We start from the raw sequence: 23,982 nt of genomic DNA on the forward strand, positions 1-23,982 counted from the left end.
ATTACTTGTGAGTACCTCACTGGCAGTTTTAGAGTACAAAGCGTGGATACTGAACGCGATGCATTCAAACAGAGGCTCATAGCTTTCTGCATTTCGCATCAGCATACCCGGGCTATACCTCTTTCCTGTTTAATGCCCATACTCAATAGTGTTTAGCAACTATGGCCATAGTGAGATAGGTTACCATGCGCGTTTATCAAGAAAACAATCTAATATCAATCAGCCCTATAACAGCTATTGTCTATTTGATACAGCGATAATGTGCGTTCAACCGGAAGGCAATCAGATGTGGAAAAGTCCTTAAAAGACTATTGTTTAAAAACTAACGTGTAAAAACATAGTAACCCACAATTTAGTGCCCAGCTTACTTCTCCGTCGGTACCCCGTTGTGGTACATGATGTCAAGGTACTACGTCGTCTCTTACCTTAAGGTGTTTTCTCTGACGTAGTAAGATTTCACAGGGACGCAAGGGACCAACTTCCCAAATATCTAATTTAATACTTGTATTTTTTGATTTACCTACTACAAGATATAAGTTAGAAATCAAGGAGGGGGGCCGGATACTGGATGTGATGTTTGATTCAGTTGTCGACCTGTCAAGGAATAATAAAGACAGATTCTAATATTCTACCATATACTCTTTTAACAGATCTTATCTATGGTTTTCTTTCTAATTCAGTTACAATGTTAATTTTCTAAAAATGCCTACCTGCGTACAACTCTTGTTGGGCCTACGTCCTAGTATTTTCTTGTATTGTGTTGAAGATGATTGGTGGGAAGACAGGCAAGGTGTGTTGATGGTGGTAGTGGAGAACTTGGGCACTTTCTTGAAAGAGCGTCTGTATCTTGATTTTCTGCAAACTAAAGACAAACAAGAGATTAAACCTATTCCTACTACTCTAGAACTCCTTTAAATCTGTTTTCTTTTACTACTTACTTGACCCATCTCCTGTGATAGCTTAAGGAGATTATTCCATTTCGCTCTTCTAAGCCTGCTGTTATCCTTCTTCTTAATACAAAGGTGTTACTCAAATACATATAAACATACTAAGTTTCACTTCACTTAAAATGTTACAACAAATACTGAACATAAATTATTCAGTTCTACATTATACAATTCTAAACTTTTGTTGAAATACAATTCGCAACTTTTCACTGTCGCAATATCCTCAAAAGTTCCTTTTGCTTTTTGTGCAGAAGTTTCCAAAAATTACTTATGTCCTCTTTAAATGAGCCTTTCTTTCGTTGGGCGCCTTAAAAACTAAGATTACTTATCTCCTTCTTTTTTGTCTTTTCCCTCGAGGTCCTGCCGTCGTGGAGAAGAGAACCTTTCAAATCCAGAGACCGACGATGTTGAAATCAGCTTGAAGATCAGGTAAGTTATCAGGTTCTAGCAGAGGAATCCAGGCGTGATCCAACGCGCGAGACTACCGGAAGGCAAATTGCCTTCTAGAACACCGGGTGCGGTTTAAATAGGCAACCGCACCAGAGTGTTTGTACGCACTGTCACGTATTTTGGATGGTGCGCGAACGGAGGCAAAACTTGTGAGCGCGTTGTGTGAGCTGAGTTTAGATCTTCACTTCAGAAAAAGAATGTATTTTGGCAACAGCGCATCAAAATCCAGTGCATTAAACATTCACTAAATTTCACATGAACCATTCCACCTTCCCACAAACGCTCCCAATCATAAAAAACATACAAGATAGTTTCACCTAAGGCAAGCGGTAAAGGTCCATCCCCTATACATTTGAGGCACATTCATTAATACACCACGGACGTGCTGGTGCACGGGTCAGGGGTGGGATTTTTATATTTAATAAACCACGATGGTTTTCTCTGTGTACCCAAGGTGCGTTGAGACCTGCCCTACAGCCCCATTAGTCAATGGTCATTCATGACAGTACTCCCCTCTCAAGATCCCCCCTAAAACTCTTGCAATTGGTCTAGGTTTCTTTGGATATCTTATATGGAAGGTTTTGATCAATTTAGGTGCATTCTTTAAATGAGTTAAAGGTTCCCAGGTTCGTTCTTCTGGGCCATACCCTTTCCAATCAGTTAAATAAAACAGTCTTCCACGAACCCTTTTGGAATCTAAGATTGCTTTGACTTCAAATTCTGGATGTTCTTCTATGGTAATTGGAGGAAGGGGTCGAATAATTCAAGTCTGTGGATGGTATGGTTTTATTAATGACACATGGAAGATTGGATGACATTGGTATCTTGGAAGAAGTGTAAGTTTTACACATACTAGGTTTATCACTTTTTCCACTGAAAAAGGTCCAATAAATCGTGGATTGAAATTTTTTATTTCCTTTGAGTCTTATATTTCTTGTATTCAACCATACCTCATCTCTTACTGAATATGTAGGTTGAATGGTTCGATGTTTATCAGCTGACTCTTTTTGGCATTCTTTTGCATTTGCCAAATGATATTGAGCCTCTAAATGAATGGAGGTTAGTTTTGAGATGTAGTCATGTATGGAAGGCACCTTATCGGAGGAAGTTACCTCACCAGGGATGTTTTTGGGGTGAAATCCATAATTGCAAAAAAATGGGGACATGCTAAGAGAAGAATGCTCCAGATTATTATAAGCAAATTCTAAAGCACTTAAAAGATCTGACCAATCTTCATCTACATTAGATAACGTACATCGAAGAAATTGCTCTAGAGTTTGATTGGTTCGTTCAGTTAACCCATCAGTTTCCTGGATGGTAACTTGATGACAACCGAACTTCCATATTCAACAATGTACTCAAATTTTGCCATACATGGAAAATGAACTGGGAACCCCTATCGGAAATAACCACTGACGGGATTCCATGTAATCGTATCACATTAGTCATTAGAACTTGTGCTAATTCCATAGCAGTGGGGAGTTTCTTTAATGGTACAAAATGAGCCATGCGAGAAAATTGGTCTACTACTGTCAAGATGGTAGAATAGCCTTTCTTAGTTGGGGGAAGTTCTACCACAAAATCTAAAGAAATAGTGTGCCAAGGTTGAGGTGGTATTGGTAATGGTCTTAACAGACCACTTGGTGCCTGATGAGAAGATTTATTCTGACAACAGACACTACAAGTTTCGCCAAAATGTTGTACATCATTGAACATGGAAGGCCACCAAAATGTTCTTTTAATGAGTTCATACGTCTTGGTAACTCCTGGGTGAGCAGACTAGAGATTATCATGGTGGAGATTGTTGGATTTCAGATGAGGGCACCATAAGCTGATCATGAACAAACGGAAGCTAATCTCTTTCTTGTACAAATGGATATTCTTTTTTCGATTCTTCAAAATCTTTTGATTTTACTGTCTTTCTTAGATCTGTAATCACATCACAAATAGACAGACTAGCTTGAAAACATGTTGCTGGTAGTACTGGTTTTACAATGACATGGTTTTCAGAGTCCTTTTCTCCTATTCGAGATAAAGCGTCTGCCTTCAGATTTTCTTTCCCAGGCCGGTAAGTGATTATAAAATTATAATCATTGAAAAACAAAGACCACCGTAATTGTCTGGCAGATAGTGCCTTAATAGATCTTAAAGCCTGTAAATTTCGATGATCGGTATAAATAGTAACTGGATGACGTGCACCCAACAAGTAATGGTGCCATTCCTCAAAAACTGCTTTTATTGCCAGTAATTCCTTGCCTGCAATGGCATAGTTTTGTTCGGGTGCCGATAATTTTCTGGAATAAAATGCAATAGGATGCATTTGTCCTGAGTCTTTATCGCGTTGAGATAACACACCCCCTAAAGCAAACTGAGAAGCATCCACTTCTACAATAAAAGGTTGTGAAGGATCTGGGTGACATAAAATAGGTGCTGTGGTAAATTTAGTTTTTAACTCTTGAAAAGCTTTTTCTGCTGATTCTGACCATTCAAACTTTACTCCTTTTCGTAATAGCTTTGTAATAGGGGCTATGATCTGAGAAAAGTTCTGAATGAATCGACGATAGAAATTTGCAAAACCCAGAAAGCTTTGCACCTGTTTCACAGAAGCTGGATTTGGCCAAGCACTTACTGCTTCAATTTTCTTAGGATCCATTTCTATGCCTGAAGGACTAATGATGTAACCAAGAAAGTCTACTTGGGAGGCATGAAACAAACTTTTTTCCAGTTTCACGTATAGAGAATTTGTAAGCAATTTTTGAAGAATGGCACGAACTTGTTTTACATTCTCTTCCTTAGAGTTTGAATAAATGAGTATGTCATCGATGTATTCGACACAACAGACATCTATGAATTTGTGTAAAACTGTATTTATAAAAAATTGGAAAGCAGCAGGAGCATTACAGAGTCCGAAGGGCATAACTTGATATTCAAAAAGACCGAATTTAGTGCGAAACGCAGTTTTCCACTCATCGCCCTCTTGAACTCTCACAAGATGATATGCTCCGCGCAAATCCAATTTTGTATAAATTGTTGCCTGTTTTACTTGGTCCAATAAAGTAGGAATGAGTGGCAACAGATACCTATTCTTTATTGTGATATTATTTAGAGCTCTGTAGTCAATGCACGGGCGTAACTCTCCCCCCTTCTTTGGTATAAAAAAAGAGATGAGGAGACTGGAGACTTAGAATGCCGGATAAAGCCATTTTCAAGATATTCATCCAGATAGTTTCGTAGATGCTCATTTTTTTTTCTGTAAGTGCATATAACCTGCTACATGGTAAGGTGGCTCCTGGAATCAAATCAATTCTACAATCAAAGTCCCTATGGGGAGGAAGAGTATTAGCCTTTCTTTTATCAAAGACGTCAATAAGATCAGAATACTCAGAGGGTACTCCCTCAAGAAGTAAGATACTCGGAGATTCATTAGGAAAATCGAACCCTTGCACTATATCTTCTTGATGATTCTCACTAAAACAATGATTTAGACATTGAATAGATTTGAAAGTAATAGTTTTATTTTCCCAATCTATGTTAGGATTGTGTAGTTTTAGCCATGGGATTCCTAAAATTAACCGAAATTGAGGTGCGTCTATGATGTCAAAAGTTATGTGTTCTCTGTGTATGCGAGAGCTGTCCATGCCCAAAAGTTCTGTTTGATTTAGGATGGGACCTGACGTGAGTTCTTTACCATCAACTGCCCGTACAATTTCTGGGTTTCTCTTGTACTCGGTTTTAAAACCTAGTTTAATCAAAAAGTGTGTATCCATAAAATTGCCGGTAGCCCCTGAATCTATAAGCGCATCGACATCCCAAGAACTCCTGGGATCGGATAAGGCAGTTAGTTTTACCTTTATACACAAATGGCGACACCCTAAAGGAGGAACTGTAGAGGCCAAGCTTGAATAAGCACTCGACAAACTGACCTCACCTTTCATCGAGTGTTCTAGTTTTACGACTGTTGTTGAGCCAATGCTACCTCAGAAGTCTTTTGTTTAGGTTTATTTGGACGTGTAGGACATTCTTTAACGAAATGACCCGTCTTTCCACAATAAAGACACTGGTTAAGCTTACGACTATTTTCCTTTTCTTCTCTAGAAAGGGGGCCACGGATAGTACCAATCTGCATAGGCTCTACTGAATCTGATTTAGACGGAACTTCTTTAAATGATGCGGATCTTTCTTTGAATAAGAGTAACTCATGATCTGATTTCCCTCTTTCTCCTCTTCTCTCAGACAATCTGTGGTTTAATTTTACTACCAGGTCTATGAATTCGTTAATATCGTCTGGAGGTTCAAGAATTTGGTTTACTATGTCCTTTAATTCCTCCTTTAACCCTCTATAATAGAGAGAGACTCTTTTGTACTCCGGCCAATTTGCTTCAAGCACTAGTCGATTGAATACGGAAATATAATGAAGTAAATCGGAAGACCCTTGTTTTAAATTCAATAACTCATTATCGGCAGACTGAACAAAAACATGCTTTGCAAAGATTTTTTCATAGCATGTTCAAAATTCTTAAAATTATACAGGATGGGGTCATCTCTTTCAACCAGAGGTACTGACCAAAGAGCTGCATCTCCGCCCAAATAAGATAAAATAAAGGCTACTTTTGAAGAGTCATCATGAAATGCGTTTGCTTTGGCCAAAAAATGCAAATGGCATTGATTCATAAAAATGGAAAATTTGTTATTGTCACCATAGAATCTCTCCGGTTGCGCAAGAGGTATTGGAACCGGGGTGACTACCTGAATCTGAGTCGGAGTACTTGTAGAAGAGGAGGCTGTGTCAGAAAACGTCTTTTGAATCGTAGCGGGTTTAATAATAGGTTTCTGCTGAATTACGCCTTGTAAAACTGATATATCTCTGCGTAAAGCAGCGTTTTCAGCTTTTATATCAGTTAAAATGGCAGCTATATCTTGCAGCGAAATTTGCAAGGTGAGATCCATTGCGTCCAGGCGAAATATTCTTCGTGTGCTTTGCCTTCTGTCAAGGTACTACGTCATCTCTTACCTTAAGGTGTTTTCTCTGACGTAGTAAGATTTTGCAAGGACTCAAGGGACCAACTTCCCAAATATCTAATTTAATACTTGTATTTTTTGATATAGCTACTACAAGATATAAGTTAGAAATCAAGGAGGAGGGCCGGATACTAGACGTGATGTTTGATTCAGTTGTCGACCTGTCAAGTAATAATAAAGACAGATTCTAATATTCTACCATATGCTCTTTTAACAGATCTTATCTGTGGTTTTCTTTCTAATTCTGTTACAATGTTAATTTTCTAAAAATGCCTACCTGCGTACAACTCTTGTTGGGCCTACGTCCTAGTATTTTCTTGTATTGTGTTGAAGATGATTGGTGGGAAGACATGCAAGGTATGTTGATGGTGGTAGTGGAGAACTTGGGCACTTTCTTGAAAGAGCGTCTGTATCTTGATTTTCTGCAAACTAAAGACAAACAAGAGATTAAACCTATTCCTACTACTCTAGAACTCCTTTAAATCTGTTTTCTTTTACTACTTACTTGACCCATCTCCTGTGATAGCTTAAGGAGATTATTCCATTTCGCTCTTCTAAGCCTACTGTTATCCTTCTTCTTAATACAAAGGTGTTACTCAAATACATCTAAACATACTAAGTTTCACTTCACTTAAAATGTTAACCAAATACTGGACATAAATTATTCAGTTCTACATTATACAATTCTAAACTTTTGTTGAAATACAACTCGCAACTTTTCACTGTCGCAATGTCCTCAAAAGTTCCTTTAACTTTTTGTGCGGAAGTTTCAAAAATTACTTATGTTCTCTTTAAATGAGCCTTTCTTTCGTTGGGCGCCTTAAAAACTAAGATTACTTATCTCCTTCTTTTTTGTCTTTTCCCTCGAGGTCCTGCCGTCGTGGAGAAGAGAACCTTTCAAATCCGGAGACCGACGATGTTGAAATCAGCTTGAATATCAGGTAAGTTATCAGGTTCTAGCGGAGTAATCCAGGCGCGATCCAACGCGCGAGACTAACGGAAGGCAAAGCGCCTTCTAGAACACTGGGTGCGGTTTAAATAGGCAACCGCACCCGAGTGTTTGTACGCACCGTCACGTATTTTGGATGGTGCGCGAACGGAGGCAAAACTTGTGAGCGCGTTGTGTGAGCGCGTTGTGTGAGCTGAGTTTAGATCTTCACTTCAGAAAAAGAATGTATTTTGGCAACAGCGCATCAAAATCCAGTGCAGTAAACATTCACTAAATTTCACATGAACCATTCCATCCTCCCACAAATGCTCCCAATCATAAAATACATACAAGATAGTTTCACCTAAGGCAAGCGGTAAAGGTCCATCCCCTATACATTTGAGGCACATTCATTAATACACCATGGACGTGCTGGTGCACGGGTCAGGGGTGGGATTTTTATATTTAATAAACCATGTTGGTTTTCTCTGTGTACCCAAGGTGCGTTGAGACCTGCCCTACAGCACCATTAGTCAATGGTCATTCATGACACATGAGCTGCAACTAGAGGCACCGACGGGAGGGGTTTGTCGCTCTTAAATAAGGGCAGTAATACTCAGTCATGGTGAAGGACCTGAGGGTGCCTGCAGTATGTGCCTGATTGCATAAGCACGCGCTCAAGGAATAGTGTCTAGTACTGCACAAAAGCAGGCTAGTATTCGATGTTTCATTAATCTCATGTGCGCGCATGTGCAATAGGTACTGTCTAAGAAGTAACGCATGCGCACTGCGTTACTCTAGTATTTCTCTTTCATGTTATTATGAACGCTTATATGAATTAGACTAAGACTAATGTTGGCACCGCACCTGCACACTGGTATGTGTGGTAGTCAAGGATGCCCAATCAATGTATTAATGTCATATTAACTTATATATCATGGCATATGACAATGTAGCTAACTGATTATTCAAGCTTACGTTTCTTTTTCATTCAAATAAAGTCTTTCTTATATGTATTTCTTGTGTGGTTCACGTGTCAATTCTTCTAGTAATAATATCAGAAATATATGTGCAGCTAAACCTATGCCTCCCGAGTCCAGACTGTTGTAAAGGATATAACTGGGTGTGTATGGCATTATGCTTGTTAGTATACTGGCAGTTTACACAGGCAGGACAGAGTCCCTCAGAAACTTCTGTTAGCTGTAACAGTTGGTGTATACTGGGACAACCACAGAATCTCTTTGTTCAGTCCTGATGTTGCAGTTTTCATTCTATACACCCAGCGCTGTTCTTTGCGGAACAGAAATTTCGATATATCCATAATGTGTGGTGGGATAGAAGGTTGTTCAAGGACTGTCCAGCGCAAATCATTTGCCTGGTGGTTCATATCCAGAAAGTGATTGGTCATCTTTGTGGATCTCTTCCTGCAACGGATAGTGCTTTTGTGTTCCAATATTCTGGTTTTTATTCTGCGTGTGGTCATCCCCCTGTAGCTCATACCACACAGGCAATTTATTAAATAGATCACCCTTTCACTATTACAGTTAGTATGTTTGGATAAGATCCAGGGTTTGTCCGTGCATTTTTTAACCTCTGTCATGTACGATGTTTGTGGGCATGCAGCGCACGCCCCACATGGAAAATGTCCTTTGACTGGAGGTAGACCCCACAGGGATTCTTTGTCCGATGGTTTAGGTTTGCTCAGGGGCCTCGTGTATACCACTTGATCTTTAATGTTTGTACTCCTTTTGAAGGCAAATAGGGGTGGAAGTATAGGTTCCCTTACAATATTCAAGAGCTTCCAATGTTGGAGTATGCTTCTCTTGATGTTGTTAGAGTAGCTGCAAAAAGTATTCACACAGGTCAGCCTGGGTTCGGCATCTTTTGGTGGGGCCACTTCAATCAGTGACTCTCTATTGTTATTAGCAGCTCTTTTTTGTGATCTGCGAATGGTATTCTTTGAGTATTTTTTCTCCTTCAGATGTGCGCTCAGAGTGCCTGCATTTTCTTTATATTTCTCTATGGTCGAGCAATTTCTCTGTATCCTAAGAAATTGCCCAAAGGACAAATTCTCACACAGGGCCTTCGGATGATAGCTATCAAATGCTAGGAGTGAATTGTGAGCCATCTGTTTTTTGTAAAGTTCAGTGCTGAGACCCTCACCTTCTGGGTAAATCCGAATATCAAGAAATGGCAAGCTAATATTTGATGTAATGGTGTCCGGGGTGCCCCTCCAGATCACAAACGCATTGTCAATATAGCGTTTCCAAACCCTTATGTGTTTGTCAAAAGGGTTACTATTCTGTAGGACGATGGTTTGCTCAAAGTGGTGTACATAAAAATTAGCCAGGCTGGGGGCAAAAAAACTGCCAATTGAAGTCCCGGACATTTGCAGGTAGAAGTCATCTTCAAACTTGAAGAAGTTTTCCTTAATTGCTAGGCGAGCGCATGTCATGATAAAATGTACCGGAGTTATGCCGTCCATGGTTCCTGTGTTCACTATTGACTCGATGGTAGCCAATGTCTGAGGTGTACAAGGACTCGACATCAAAAGAGACCAGATAGTCTTGTTCCACATCAAATGTGGTCTGGTCTAAGAGTCTTAGAAGATCCTTTGTGTCCTATATGTAGGTCGGCATTTTTAGTACATGCGGCTGCAGAAAAAAGTCAACAAAGGTCGATAAAGGCTCAAGCAAAGATCCTATCCCGAGATTATAGGTCTCCCAGGTGGTGGCAATATACCTTTATGTACTTTCGGTAGTACATAAAAGTATGGTGTAACTGGGTGGGATGTGACCAGAAAAGCAGCTTCATGATCAGTGATCCAACCTTCCTCTTTTGCTTCATCCACTATCGTTTTGATTTCAGTAGAGAGACGTTTGGTGGGGTCCATCTTCAATGGTCGGTAGGCTTGTCTATTACCAAGTTGACGCAAGCATTCAGCTCTATAAGTGGAGGTGTCTAAGATAACTATCGCACCCCCCTTGTCTGCAGGTTTTATAACGATGCTATCATCTGTAGATAGCTGTTGGAGTGCTAGTCGTTCTTGTTTTGGTAGGTTTTGATACTGTTTTGTCTCCTTACCAAACAAGATATTCACATTGTGTAGTACTGCCTTCTCAAATGTGGCAACCTGTGCAGGAATCAAATGGGTGGGTGGATTAAAAGTGGACTTAGGTCTTAAGCCCGTATTTTTCTTTTCTTCCCCTTGTTTGTCCATTGGTTTATCTTCAAAGCAAGAGCGTAGTCGTATTTTGCGGAAAAAGGTGGCGAGTTCTTGTCTGATCTGAAATGAGTCTCCTCCGTATGTCGGGACAAAGCCTAAGCCCCTCTCAAGGACTGTAGACTCAGCCTCTGTCAGTACTCGTGTACTCAGGTTCATGATCAGGTCGCTTCATGGCTGCTCCCTGGTTGCACAGGCGGCTTGGTCATGCTGCGTGTGTTCCTCGATGTCACTGGTGAGTTCCAATGTACAGAGGCTTGCTGGTTTCTTCTGCGGCCCCTTGACCGGCCTGGGCCAAATCCTAAAAAAGGCTGCGCAGGCATCATGTTGTTGTAAGGTGGAAAAGGGTACATCGGTGTCTGGAAAAGGAGGTTGTGAATATCTATAAGGGCCGGGAGGCCACCACTGTGTCCTGCATCCAGCGCTGCACCCTCACTACACCCAGCACTCACATATGGGATCTTAGCATCCTCAAACATCATGAGCTCCTACCTCAAAGTGAGGGAGTTGTAGACCTCAGTGGGACTAGGTTTTTCCACTGGGAGGAGAAGCCCATATGATGAAGCATGCCACCTATGGTGGGTGAGGGCATTCATCCTGAAAGGGATTGCTCCCCAGAGGGGCTTTATTGAGAGTCACATTATCACCACATTCCCTGAGAGATCCGAGAAGTATTGTCACTTGATTAGTGTATATGGGGAATCACTTCTCGCAGGTCTTTACATTTTTCCCTTGGACCCTCCCCTCACACTTTCTTTGTGCCTTGTTTTTAACAAAGCACATACAACATTGTCTCTCATGCGTTTGCCTTTCTTAAATGCCTACGTTGGTTTTTCTTTTATGTCAAGCTCATCGGAAAACAGGTCCCAATGCCAATGAATGATTTTTCTGATGTAATTTCTACGGGTACAAAAAGTATTTACACATATCATCCTTTGTTTGGTCTGGTCCATTTTTCCTTTAGGTTCAAGCAAAGTGCACTTTGGACAATACCAGGTCCTTTTTTGGGAACGTTTTAAAAAACCCAAAGGATACCCTCTCTCGTATAGTCTCTTTAGGAGGGTGTCAGGTTCATTGAAATAATCTTCCCTACGGGAACAATTCCTCCTGATCCTCAGGAATTAGCAGTAGTGAAGAGTATCTCATAAGTTTCTCAGGAATGGGCTGGTGTATCTTAGCAATGTGTTACATTCAGTTTGTTTACAAAGTAGTGTGGTATGCAGCCATCCATTCTCAACCATTCTCATTCCATTCTCTAGAAAATTCATTTTCTGTCTGCTGTGAGCTATGGTGAATTTTATGTTTTCAGATCTACTGCTGAGACATTCATAGAAACAGCCAAGATCTGCATCATTGCCTGTCCAAATCTTCCAGACGTCATTTATATGTCAATTCCATGGCGCGATATTCGCTAGGAAGGGATTTTCATCTGAATATATATAGGTGCGTTCATATTTGTCCATAAAAAGAATGGCTACATCAGGGGCAAATCCTGCTCCCATTGCCACTCCTTTCTTTTGGTGATATAAAGTCACCTTGAAAGACAAAAAAAAATGTCATTTAAGTAGGTCAACTACAAAATCAGTGGGGACCTGGATAGGCTGTTCCCTTATATCTAAAAACTCTCTGATTACTGCTAAAACAGACTCTTGTCAGCTGTTTGTGTAGAGCTAAACAATGTCCATGGTCACAATAACTTGATGTGAGAGCTCAAAAGCATGGGTTTAATGAGTTTTATGATTTCCAGTACTGTATACCCATGGTTTCAAGAAAAGATCAACATATTTATATAGAGGTTCAAGAATGGACATACTGCCTGATATTATTGGCTGTCCTGGTGTTTATTCCATTCACTTGTGTATTTTTGGGAGAGTGTAGATCGTGGATGTGCACATGTGTTTTTTGTTCAGCTAATCGAATTCAAGTTCATTTAAGTTCCGCCATATTGGAGGTCATAACAATTACCAATTAGACAGTGTGCATGCACACATAGCGTTGCTGCTTCTTCCTTATCTATCGGTTTCCTGATGCTGCAGGTCAGTGGCAACTTAGCGAGGTAAGAGACGAGCGGCCTGTCCTCGGCATGACCTTTTTGGAGCTGCATTGCTCCTTATCCACTCGGCTCCATGGATTAATTAGAGACTCATACCCCTTTTGTTATTGCTTTGTTTGTAGCTTATTTTTTGAGTCAATTGAACGGCGCGTTGACCGTAATTTCATCACATGAAGGCAGAAGTGAGTGCTGTCATAGTTCCTTTGCATTACCCACTTGTATACCCATTCAGGCTTACCACATTAGTGTCTTCATCACATTTAGTGGGTACACAGAGGTCTCGTGCCTCCTGACGAGCGCTCAAGCCTTCCACCCATCTCTGGAAGAAGATTACCTAGTCATCCCCACAGCATTGTTGAGACTTCTTGTGACTCCAGGTGGGTCATGCATGCATTTTCCTTGACATATGAGAAGGAACACATCAGGTTAGAATTTTAAAACATATTCTTATTTCAATCACATAGGTTGCTCCTTCATTTGTCCTAATGAAGACCTGCATAGATATTTCTGATTAGCCGCAAAACTTTGGGTCAAAACGTTGTCAAGTTAACTAGTGTTTGCCTTTACTGATCCTATATCGCTTAAGGTCGACCAAGAATAACCAGGTCTTGCCCTAATTTTACAGGACTAAACAAAGGAACATCAGCATATAGGCTCTTTATGGAAATTGCTGTACTGAATTTGGATGTTGTGTTATTTAGTCACACTTATTCACTTGTTGCACTGCACAAGCAGTCGCATTTTGCATGTTTTTGAGCAGCCTCCACCATTCAGCATGCAAATACTTTGACTTGCAAATGTTTCAAATAAATGAAAATTTGTAATTCATACAGTCTTCGTGTGTTCTTGCTTTAAAGTTGCTTTATATGTCTTTCCTTGAATGTTTTTTGCATCTGAGGGGAGTTATACCTGAATATATAGTTGCCAATCAGCTGCATTTTTGACAGCTGTCTTGCACCGACAAGACTATTGTTCTTTTTGTACTCTCTTCTGTGAAGACAACCATGCTGTGAGAAGCATCACTCTATACAAAGTCTGCATGTAGAGGGCAGCCTAGAAAAGACACTTGAAAGAAGACACAACTCAGTGGGTTCTACCGTTTTTGTATAAAAATGGGATTCCGACTTCCCACTTTGTTCCAGTTTTGAGTCCTCTCTGCTCTGCTGAGTACTAAGAAGGCTTCTTTGCCATCAGGGCTGGTTTCTGCCTGACAGTCCCATAGGTGAGGGGACATCACCAGAAGTCTGAATCTTTTACTGGATTAGTTGTGTATCTGTCCTAATGCACCTAGATACATGTATGTCTACTGAGAGAGGGAAAGAGCTTGCCTGCAATGCAGAAAGATAGACAGTCCAGGAGGAGCAAGGTCCGGTGAGTCCCCGGTACCTGTGGGGCACCAAGAAGAAACAAACTGCTGAACGGTGTTCAGGGTGGATCCAGCTGTCAGAGGGCCCTTCAAACTCTCCCAATGGTTCTAGGTGGGAACTGTGACTCTGCTACAACATGGTTTCTGAGGCCCATTGGGGGCTGTGATTTTTTTTGGGGGGGGGCTTGCATTGCTGCATGTGATGAAGTCCTGATTGGCACATGTGGGGCTGCATCTCCCGAATCCATGACCAGCTTATGCGTGACTGCATCTGCCGAATCTGTGAGAGACCTGTTTGGGGATGCATCTACAGAATATCTGATAGGCCTGGTTAGGGGTTGCACCTCATGAATCCATGACTGGTTAATACAGAGCTGCATATGCTGAATTACTGATCAGTTTGTGTGCTGCAGCATCTGCTGAATCCATGACTAGCCTGTACAGGACTGACCCATGTGTGGCTGCAACTACCAATTTGTCAAATGCCCTGTTGGGGGCAATACTTTTGGTCCAGCCAGTCCTGGTTTGGGCTGCAACGATTGACTGAGAGAACCCTGAGGGAAGTATACTTACTAATGGCCCTGGTGGAACTGCAACATCTTAGAACTGTGGTTCTTCAGGCAGTCACGAAGAAAGATTGAGTTGACGTGCCTCGGAACACAGAACCCATCAAAGAAACTCCACAAAAGCCAGCTGGTGCCCCACTATTCTCATGAGTGTTTGGGTGCACCCTCCAAGTACCGGAAAACATGAAAGTGACCCTGAGAGTACCGAATCATCCCTTGAAGGAGTAAGAGACTTTAAACTGAGTGCACATACGCATTGGGTGTAATTAAACTGCACATGCTACTCCTGGGGTAACCCAGAACTGAGAAAGAGAACGTAGGGACACAGAGGGTGCTGCGTGGACATAGAAAATGCCAACACAGTGCCCAGAGATACTAAACTGTTTTGACAATTGTAGTGTGTGGTGCTGAATGCAAATGTGTGATTGAAGATTGAAGTACTTTCTTTCTTGCAAAGATACACACTGGGCATGACATTCACTTTACTGGGTCTGTTTGATTGTTGAGCTCTGAGTTTGAGCACTCCATCCCAAACATTCTCTGTGAGAAGGCTGTAGTTGCCCGCCATCCCTACCCTGAAAGCCGAGTGCACAAGGGTTGTACTAAGACCAGTTTGCAGAGCCATAGTGGGAAGGGCTGTGGTATAAAAGAGGGAAACGATCTTCGCTCCCATTGTTGAGACTTAGTAGTCCCTGCTTGCCCTTGGGTTCTGACAATCTTAATTTATTTCCAGTGGTGGCTCTCCTGCTAAGGCAGAGGAGCATCGCCCCACTACCTCAGAGCAACAAAAGGAAGGAAAAATTAAAATGATATCATTTTATTTTGTGATCCTGCTGCGGCAGCTTGTCTGAGGAGGCAGGGCGGGGCTAAAGACCAGGGGAGGAGGGTACAAACCTCCTAAGTGCGCAATGACTGTTTGGTCGGCCCTCTAGGGCCGCCCAAACCAGTCATGCACACTTTCTCCCTTAACTTCCCCCCCTTTTACAGCCCAGACCAATCACAGTGCTGCATTGCAGCGTTGTGATTGGCTGCGGGGAGCGTGGGAGCCCTGGTGCGTCCTGCTTCCTACACAAAGCCAGAAAGAGGACGCTGGAGAGGAAACGGCCAGACGGATGGCCGGGAGGTAAGTCCTTATTTTTATTCTGAGCCCCCCACCCTCCCCCGACTGTTTATTTCAGTTTGTAAAGATAAATAGCAAACCCTGCTCAAACGAGCTAGTGTTCTATAGGGATACACTATCAGAATACCACAGCTTTTGGCCAAGTCCAATGTGCTGCTATTTCATTCTGAGACGCTCTCAGACATGTGAATGGTATTTGTAAAACATTTGTCATATGCAGTTTCTAGTATTTACTTTTTGTGGTGCATGTCGTTAGCGTTACGTTCCTTTCTACTTGTCTTTACCAGTGATCCTTGTATGTAAAACAACTGAATGCAACACTTTAATTGGCAAGATGTAGATTTCCTTGCTTTATGGAAGAAAATTGGCTTGACCCCTAGGTCAGAAAGCCTGCTGAGATCTCCCATCATTTGCAGAGAAAAATTATTCTGAAAGGAGAAAACACACTGCAGTTACTAGGAATAATGAGGCAGACAGTAATGAATCACGTCTTTCAATCTTGTATGTCAAAAAATACCCATTTTCTGACAGCTTTCATTTCATCTAACCAAATCTTACATCAGAAAAAAAAAACAAATTAGTTCGAGAAATATTTGAAAGACCATATTCTAAAAGGAATTCATGTCGGAATTCAAGAATGTACAAAATATATTGTGGCATCATTTTGGAATGTTATTACTAAAGACAAAATACACATAACTATATATTTTGTCAGGATTACATACTACCAAAACCCTCCAAGTTTAAGAAAAAGATCCCTCATTTTATACTCCTTGATTGTGTTTTTCTGTTTAACTAGTTCATTCCAGTCCGGGTTGTGGATCCCTGGAGAGTAGCCTTAGTGTAAAAAAAAGCCCTCTCTGTCTCCTAATGATGGTAGCAGGCTTTAGGTACCGTCACAGTGCAGAATTAATGGTTATTGCAGTTTTGAATGATTTGCTCATGATGGAAGATTGCAGAGAGGTCGGTCCTCTTATTTTGCTCGACCTCTCCACAGCTTTTGACACCACTGAGCATGCTATTCCTTTGACAGATCCAAAACCTTTGGCTTTCAACAGTCAGCTATTAGGTGGCTTGAATTTTTTCTTAGCCACTGTCAGCAAATAATTACTTTCCACACTGTCTTATCCGCAACCCACCTTGTGTGATGGCAGTGGCAGCTGGTGACATTTGAAAATGGTGGGTGTAAATGTTTGGGAAGAGGGTCCCGTGACGAGTGAGAGTCAGAAGCGAGCCTGACTTTCATAGTGGGGGGTCTCCCCGGGAAACTTTTGAAAAAAGAGTGGGAAATGGTGCATTTTTAAGCAAATTTGAGAAAGCAAGAAGGCTAATAAAATAAATAAATTGTTTGAATTCTCACATTGTGAGACTGTAAATTAAACATTACTGGGCCTTTGGAAAGGGGCAGTGGTCTTCGGAGCGTCTCAATCATGCCTGTTATGCTCATTCTACATCAGACAAGTTCACCCTTTTCTCTCCACATCTCGTCCATCTTCATATCTTATCTTCAGCAGCCTCCTTTCACCGACTCCTGAATGCATTTCCTCGCATCTCCTTCACTACACAACCCCCAAACACAGACACAACCACTGGCCTGTAACCACTGTATTTTCATTTACTTTTGCCTTCTCAATATTTTGTCAACTGTGTACCTTCTTCACGCACAGGTGCACAGAATCACAATTGCAACCAGAATAAGTGACAATTGCGCTGTAATTCAGCTAATACTCAAGTAAGTATTTACTGTGAACTGCATTTACCGTTATGCTAAATGGCGAACTGTGCTGGGAGGTGAGGCAGTGTGTTCCCATCCCCCTTCTATATTTATTGAATGTTTATCGGACTTTTATCAGCACATTAGTACTGTGCATGTATCTTTCTCTGCTGCTGCAGTTGAGAGGCAGAACAGTCATTCATCATGGGCATCTGGGGTGTTCTATAACTGTGCTGCATTCATGAGCTGGGAGCATGAAGTGACAGAGTGTGCTATAAGGGGAGTGTGCTGGTCAGGGTTTGTTCAGCCCAATTAACACAAAAATAAATAATGAATGAACTCCGGGAACTGTGTGACTCAATCAGTAAACATCAGTCGTGCCTAGCAATGAACCACTGTCTTCTATTAGCCGTAGCTGTACTTGGAGCTTATTCATGTGTATGTCCCCTTCAAAAGCAGCGGGATCTGAGAAAGATTGCTTAGGTTTTTTCTCTCATTTATTAGGTTTTTTTCTCTCATTAATGCCACCATCACAACACAGTGTGATGTTTGCATTATGAAAAAGAAACTTGACCAAATCCCCCATTGGGGCTCTCTAAAGAGGTAGATGTTGCCTTAAAGTGTCAAGCTGTGACACGTCTGTCGGATTTCACACTGGATTTTTACATGCACATAGACAAAAATGCTCACACACTATCTTGCCTCTGCTTTAAAACTTAGCTAGTTTGAACACAATTGTGTTTAAGTACCTCTAACATCTCTCTTTATACTGCCTCTTACGCCCCCCTCGTATCCTGCTTTTCATACTTCTGTTTGCAAAACTGATCACAGTGATCAGCTATTTGTTGCACACGGCACGTGCTGCCATAGTCAAAAGTAGTTCTGTTTGGACTAGAAAAACTGATGTACAATCCCCCTTTGGTCCTGGTCGGACTCTGGCTGTGGCCTTATATTGTGCATAGAGCTGTGGGATCTTGGGAACTCAACTTCGCCGCACACTATCCCCTTCCGAGGGACCTATTTATAGGAAGCTCAAGATTGAATGTCTTGTGTTCGCAAGACACCGTGTTTACTGGCAGTTTGTAATAAAACCTTACATTACACACTGTTATGTTTGAAAAGCTTTATTGAGAAGTTTGTTAACAAGTAAAGACATCAGCATAAACAGGAAATATGCTCAAACATAGTATAGATCATTAACGTGCTAATATCGATGTTAAAGAAACAAAAAGCATTTTATGGGAATTTTAAAGATAAGGGGAAGGAAAGAAATGGAGAAAGATAGGAAAGAAAGGAAGGAGGAGGGGGAAAGAAAGTAACATTACAAAAGATAAATACTAAAAATAATTGATATAAATGAACACTACAAAATGATCAGCATAAAAAGCGATATAACATGAGAAACCTGTAAAAGATAACAAGAAGGAGAGAGTTGAAGTCCTTCAAGGAGGTTTAAAATTTTCTGAATTGATATGTGTAGATTTCTTCAGAGCCCATTGATCTAGGTATGTAGTGAGGGGTTACCAGAAAAGTTCAGCATTACGTATTGGTTTGCAGGAGGAGGCAAAGGCAACATCAAGTCTGTGAAAATGACATAAAGTATTCCACCAGCCTTGTACGGAGATGTTTGTGAGGGATTTCCAATTAGATGAGATGTGATGGAATGCAAGAGCAAGCATGAGATCGAAAAGACCATGTGAGTGTGCAGGTAGTTCTAAAGAATCAGAAAGACTACCCAGAAAGAGAAAAATGATTGAAAAAGGAGCAGAAAGTGTAAAAATGCGAGAAAGGTATAACCAGACTTTTCCCCAGAAAGCAGAAACAACAGGACAGGAAAAGAACAGATGAAAAAGATCAGCATTAGAAGTACCACAAGTCCAGCATTTGGAATCAAAAGAGGGTATGAAACGAGACAAGGAAAGAGGAGAAAGATAAAGTCTATGATACAGATAAAATAAAGATTGAGTAAGAGAAGCATAACGAGAAATTTGTAAGGATCTGGACCAAAGCTTTTCCCAGAGAGCAACAGACCAAGTACAACCAAAATCCCCAGAAGAGCTCCAATTTAGTTTTGGTGCGATCTGGATTAGGAGAGGCAAAAAAGGTATAGATAAGAGATGCTTTAGGGAGGGTAGTGAGAATTCTAAGAAGAGGAGATGGAGGCACTAATGATGATGAAGAGGGAAGAGAATAATAACCATCAAGAATTATTGCCATGAGAGTAGTAAATTTCTGCAAAGAAGATCGGGGACAGTGAAATAAGAGTTGAAATTGGGGAAAGGAGCAAGGTAATGATCCATCAGAGAGTTGGTTAACTCACATGACACCCCTTAATCTCCAAGAGTTCCAAAATATGGGCCTATTATTTAAAAGGGTATGTGAATTATACCAAATGGGGGTATTTAAAAAGGATTTGCGTGTAATGGTAGTAGGGTGAACCTAGAGTCTTAAAAGAGAAGAAGTATATTTGAATAAGGGAAATGAAGTATAGGGAGTCTTGACAGAGAAGCCTACCACTTCACCGAAGGAGAAGGGTAATAATAATGTTTGTTCAATGAGGAGCCAAAGAGGAGTAAAAGGTGAAGGATCTGATGAAAGCCATCTCGAGACCTGACGTAAAGAAAAGGACTTATGATAGAGACGGAAATCTGGAAAATTAACTCCACCATTAGGTTTGGGTTTATGTAGAGATGCAAGAGAATTTCTAGATTTTTTATTTTTCCAGAGAAATTTCGAAAGGGATGAATCGATACGTTTAAAGTAGAGTACAGGAATATGAACAGGTAACATGGAAAATATATAAATTAGAATAGGGGCTATCGTCATCTTAATTGAGTCCAATCGACCCCACCAGGAAATTAAAAGAGGGTTCCAAGCGGAGAACAATTGTTCAATTCTGGATAAAACTATGGACATATTTAATTTAATTGAAGAAGAAATAGGATTAGAGAAGCAAATACCTAGATATTTAATCTTTGAGCTATTCCAAGCAAAGCCAGTAGATGAGAAAAGATGAGGAAGACAGGTTTTGGTGAGAGGAAGGATTTTAGTCTTATCTGAATTAATCTTATATCCTGAGACCAGAGAGAATGAATCGAATTCAGATAATAAGGGGAGAACAGATACTTCTGGATCGGAAATAAACAAAAGAATATCATCTGCATATGCAGAAAGTTTCAATTGATTGTTACCATAAGGAAAACCAGAAATAGATTTATTGCTACGAATGGAGGATAAAAATGGTTCAAGTGCCAGGACAAAAAGAAGTGGGGATAAAGGACAGCCCTGACGAACGCCCCCCCGAAGAGTAAAGGGCGAAGAGAGCTGACCATCTACAAGCACGAGGCCTTGGGTGTAGAATATAACAGAGAAATAAGGGAAATTAATTTGGGACCAAAGCCATGCCAGCGTAATGAAGCACACAAAAAAGACCAATCAACTCTGTCAAAAGCCTTTTCCGCATCAACAGAGATAGCGACTAAAGGAATTGAAAGAGATGAAGCTTCATTCAAAATGTTAAGAAAAAGGCGAGAGTTATCAGATGTAAGCCTACCTTTAACAAAGCCACATTGCTCCTTGCCAATGAGATGGAGCATAAAGGGATCTAAGCGCAACGCCAGTAATTTAGCAAATAATTTATAGTCCACATTAACTAGAGAAATCGGACGATAATGTTTACATAATTGGGGGTCACGACCATCTTTCGGGATAAGGCAAATGGTAGCATCCTGGAAAGTGCCTTCCGCTTTACCAGATGAATAAAATGACTGAAAAAGGGTTAAAAGTTTGGGCAGTAAAATATCAGAAAAGTGTAAATAAAATTCAACAGGGAGACCATCAGGACCGGGTGTTTTACCTTTAGTAAAGGATGTCAAAGCCATGGAAAGTTTGTGTAATGAAAGGTCAAGTTCAAGGTCCGGAAAATTGAGATGAGAATTAGGAGGTTTGGGAAGTTTCTCAAAATAAGTCTGAATAAGAGAAGGAGTAGGAGGAGATTCTGGGGTATAGAGTTGTTGTTAAAACAATTGAAATTGGTCAAGTATTTCCTTATCTTTATGAAGGAGAGTGTTATCGGAACAGTAAATAGATTCTATAAGAGTATGTTCTTTACGAGATTTAAGATAATTAGCTAAGAGTTTCCCTGATTTATTGCGACCTCCATAGGAACGAGCACTACTACGAAGAAGAATTGAAGATGCATTATCAGTAGTACATTTATTAAATTCTAATTTTGCTCGTAAAAGATCTGGTGACATAGATTCATCAGAAGAAGCATAACATTTATGCTCCAAAGATTTTATATGCGCCAGGGAGGTCTTACATTTCTGAAGATATTGCTTCTTTTTCCTAGAGACGAAATCAATAATGAATCCTCTTGCACTGGCCTTAAAGGAATCCCAGAGGATATGAGGAGGGGTACTAGGATCGCAAATCAAATTTAAAAAAATCCCTAGTAAAGAAACGAAAAGAGGAAGAGAAATTGGGATCAGTAAGAAGTGCGCTATTGAATCGCCAACGGCAGGGCTTGGGGCGTGGTGGAAGCAAGTCAAGATCCGTTACAATAGGGGCATGGTCCGAAATAACTATGGGTTCGATAGAAGAGGACAACAGGTTATGAGATAGAGGTTGAGAAAGAAAAATATAGTCAAGACGAAAAAAAGATGAGTGAGGAGGAGAGAAAAAAGAGTAGTCCAAAGTATCAGGATGCGAGAGTCGCCAAAAGTCAATAAAACGTGATTGCAAGATAGTGTCAAGAAATTGTTTGTGAGATGTGTGAGGTACGATCAAGGAAGGGATCAACAATCTGGTTACAGTCTCCACCTATAATAAATAATTCATCTTTATGTTGAATACATTTTTTCGTGATTAAAGGCCAGAAAGAGCAATCAGGTTGCGTAGGGCCATAGACATTAAAAACAGTTAAAGGAATAGAATTAATTAGCAATTTAGTTAGTATCCATCGACCATCAGTGTCATTTTCTTGTGACAAAACATTACATTTTAATTTCATGTGACATAAAATGGCAACTCCATTCTTTTTTGTTGTTGGAAGGCGAAAATAAGACTGTACCTACCCAACTCCTCTTTAATTTAAGGGATTCAATTTCAGTAAGGTGGGTTTCTTGCAAAAGAACTATATCAGGGTTATAGGAGGCTAAATGGGAAAGGACTCTCTGCCGTTTAATGGGATTAATAAAACCTTTTACATTCTTGGAAACAACTTTGAATTTACAAGTAGTATAAAATTAATAAAGACAAAAAGTACAAGAATGCTTATATGTAATATACAGCCAAAAAATGAGAAAAAGAGAAGGAAGAAGTGAATATAATAGATAACAGCAAAGAGAGGGTCAGGGTGAAGTAAAGAAACATTAATAAAAAAGGAAAAAAGAATATTTATAAGTGGAAGAAGAAGCGGATGAGAGAAGAGAGGGAATGAAGAGAGCAAGTGGAATGAGTACCTAGAAGCGGATGTATGACGATACAACGCATACTAATACCACGCGTGCCATTACAACGCGGGTATTACTACGCGATGTCAATGACATCGCATGTCATTATATCGCATACTTTTACCACGAGTATGCCTTTACCACGCATGCCATTACAACGCAAAGGCATGCGTGGAAAAGCTATACTTGTGGTAAAAGTATGCAAGGTAAGTGACAACCCTACCCCTACACAACACACTACTCCCACCCCTAACCCTAAAACACTACTACACTACCCACACTACTCCCACCCCTACACTACCCTAAACCAATACTACACTACAACACTAACCACACTACTACCACCCCTACACTACAACACTACTCCCACCCCCACACTACCCTAAACCCTAAAACACTACTACACTACAACACTACCCCCACCCCTACACTACCCTAAACCCTAAAACACTACTACACTACCCACACTACTCCCACCCCTACACTAAACTAGCCAACCTACTACCACCCCTACACTACCCTAAACCCTAAAACACTACTACACTACAACACTACCCACACTACTCCCACCCTTACACTATCCTAAAACACTATAACACTACCCCCACTACTCCCACCCCTACACTACCCTAAACCCTAAAACACTACTACACTACCCACACTACTCCCACCCCTACACTACACTACACTACCCTACCCTAAACCACTACCCCCCCCCCTAAGCACAATCAGCCTTACCTCTTTCCTCGTGGGTCCAGCGTCGCTGTCTCTGCTCCCGGTTCCTGCTTCCTGCGTCGTCAGAGGTCCACGTCGTTGTGAGGAAACAGCCTCAGTTTCCTCACAACGACTTGGATAGCCGCCACATTACATCGCATGCGTTGTAAAATCGCATGCGATGTAATGGTATGCGTGGTTTTACCACGCGTTGTAACATCGCATGCGTTGTAACGCATGCAATGTAATAGCAACGTGTGGTAAAACCCGCGTTGTAATGGCTGTTCCCCCCTAGAAGCAAAGGCTACAGTGATGATAAGATAAAAGAAAATACCAAAAAGGAAAGGAAAGAAGAAGCAAAAAAAGAAAGGAGAGTCAGAAAAGAGTCCGGAGAAATACAAAGAAGAGAGAAAAATTAAGATTGTACAT

This window comes from Triturus cristatus, chromosome 8 (genome assembly GCF_964204655.1).
Source record: "Triturus cristatus chromosome 8, aTriCri1.1, whole genome shotgun sequence".
NCBI lineage: Eukaryota > Metazoa > Chordata > Amphibia > Caudata > Salamandridae > Triturus > Triturus cristatus.